Source organism: Ceratotherium simum, chromosome 12 (assembly GCF_057802395.1).
Source record: "Ceratotherium simum simum isolate JZ-2026a chromosome 12, ASM5780239v1, whole genome shotgun sequence".
Lineage (NCBI taxonomy): Eukaryota > Metazoa > Chordata > Mammalia > Perissodactyla > Rhinocerotidae > Ceratotherium > Ceratotherium simum.
Window position 1 is genome coordinate 68,761,247 of NC_141911.1, and position 2,925 is coordinate 68,764,171.

The window sequence follows — 2,925 nt, forward strand, 5'->3', positions numbered from 1 at the left end:
CCTTTAATCACACACAAAAAATCTACACTTTTACATCTCCTACCCCCACATTTTATGCTATTGACGTCACATTTACATCTTTGCATATTGCATATCCATTAACAAATTATTGTGGCTATAGTTATGTTTAATATTATTGTTTTTCTAATCTTTATACTAGAGATAAAAGTGATTTACATACCACCATTACAGTATTAGAGTATTCTGAATCTGAATGTAGATTTACCTTTCCCAGTGAGTTTTATACTTTTTATGTTTTCATGTGTTTTCAACTTGAAGAACTCCCTTTAGCATTTCTTGAAAGGCAGGTCTAGTGGTGATGAACACCCTTAGCTTTTGTTTGTCTGGGAATGTCTTTATCTCTCTTTCATTTCTGAAAGACAGTTTTGCCCGGTAGTATTCTTGGTTGGTGGTATTTTTCTTTCAGAACTTTGAATATATCATCCCTACAAGGGTCTACAAGTTTTCTGCAGAGAAATCTGCTGATAACCTTATGGCGGTTCTCTTGTATGTGATGAGTCATTTTTCTGTTGCTGCATTCAAAATTATTTCTCTGTATTTGGCTGTTAACATTCTGATTATAATGTGTTTTGGAATAATCTCCTTTGTGTTGATCTTGCATGGGATCCTTTGAGCTTCTTGTTCCTGGGTCTCCCTATCTCTCCCAAAGTTTGGGAAGTTTTCAGCTATTATTTCTTTAAATAAGCTTTCTGCTCCTTTTTCTCTCTCTTCTCCTTCTGGGACTCCCATGATGCTAATGTTCATTTGATTTATGGTATCCCATCATTCACATTGGCTTTCTTCACTCTTTTTCCTCCTTGTTTCTCTAACTGACTATTTTCAAATGATTGGTCCTCAAGTTTGCTTATTCTTTCTTCTACATGACCAAGTCTGTTGTTAAAGCTCACTATTAAATTTTTCAGTTCTGTCATTGTATCCTTCAGCTCCAAGATTTCTGTTTGGTTCTTTTTTATGGTTTCTGTTTCTTAATTGAACTTCTTATGTTGTTTATGAATTGTTTTCCTGATTTCATTTAGTTGTCTACCTATGTTGTCTTGCATTTCATTGAGTTTCTTTAAGATGATTGTTTTGAGTTCTTTGTTGGGCAAATTGTAGATCTCTATTTCTTTGGAGTCACTGACTGTAACATTATATTAATTTCCTTGGTGGTGTCATATTTGCCTGGTTCAATTGTGATTCACATAGCCTTGCATTGGTATCTGTGCATTTAAAGGAGAAAACACCTCTTCCAGTCTTTACAGACTGGTTTTGGCAGGTAAAGACCTTCTGTCAGTTCTCTGGGCTGATGGGTTCAACCCCAGAATCACAGTCATGCTGGATTAAAGCCAGTTTCAAGGCTGTTGCTGAGTCTGCAATTGGGTCCACATTTGGCATGCTTGTTACTAGGGGCTCAGGCAGGTGTGGAACATGTCTGGTCCCTGGGTAAACAGAACTGCATCCAGTACCTTATTCAGTAGGATGGTGTTGGGACAAGGATCCACTTAGTATCCACAGTCCATGGGCCTATTACTATGTGCATGGATAGACGTGACTCCTGTAGGTCCTTGGGAGGACTCCTGCCTGGTTACTGGATAGGTCCCTAAGTGGGCAGGACTGGTCCTAGACCATGGCTGAGAGGGGCTGGAACCAAGCCCTAGAGCTGTTTTGGGTTCCACAGCCATGATTGATGTCTGCAGACATGGTTCTGGAGGCACAGATGGGCGTTATCTCCCACCAGGCCCCTGGGTGGGCTGGACTGTTCCTTGACTGTGGCTGGAGGGGCTGGAGCAGAGTATAGGTATGTTTCAGGATCTTCTGAGGCACAGATCTAAGTATCTCCCACTAGGTCCCTGGGCCAGCCATACTGCTCATGGACTGTGGCTGGGAGGGGCTGCAGCCAAGTATAGCGCCCTTTCAAGATCTCCAGGAAGGGAGACAGGAATGTCCAGACAGGAATGTCTCCTGCCAGGTGCCTGTGCCAGCAAGACTATTCACAGATTGCAGCTAAGTTGGGCTGGAGCCTGGTTCCTGGGCCTTTTCAGAATCTACAGTCTGACTGAGTTTGGCAGGCTTCCCTCCATTGGCTTCTAGACTGCATCTGAGAGGGGATAGAGCTGGTTCACAGGCCACTTCAGGGTCCATGGCTGGGATGATAAGCCTATTATCTGACACATAGGTAGGTATGAGTCCTCTGAGATCCGTTGGTGAATGGCACCCGTGACAGGAACAGGGCCAAAGGGGGCTGTAGCTGAGTTCTCAGGAGTAGGAGCTGTTTCTGGGCCTGTAACTGGGACCACGGTCAGCAAGTCAGCTGCCTGGGTACAGGCCTGCCTTCTCAAAACACCTCTCCTCGGTCTTGGACTGCACGGGGGCTACACAATCTCTACCTGGATTCCACAGCTCCCACAAAGGCACTTTTGTCTGTGGATGGTTGCCAAATTATTGTTGTTCAGTGGGATACAATCAGGGATGTCTTAGTTAGCCCTCTTGTTCACACCGTAATTCTTGATAATTTGTTGTATGAAGGCACAGAAGGGAACCTGAGGCAGTGCAATGTAACCAGTCAATAATGACAGGTGCAGACAACCACAGAGAAGAACATCTAGTCCAAATTCTGAGTTCATAAAAGAGAAAACTGAGAACAAGGGCAAGGTACATTTGTATAGGATTTGAGAATCTTTAAATCATTGTAACATACCTGTGTTGATTCCTGGAATATCCATGCTTCCATGGAACAGAAATACTACCCTCTGTCTAGAAGAATGGGATAAAGAGGTGAAGAAAGAGGGAGCATGAGATTAAAAAGTTTTATTTTCAAACACAGATGTCCATTAATGTGGGAAAAATATGTGATAGGATTCTGAGTGATCATTATTTTTTCTTTATACTTTCCTACAGATATTTTTACATGTGAAAATTCCTTTC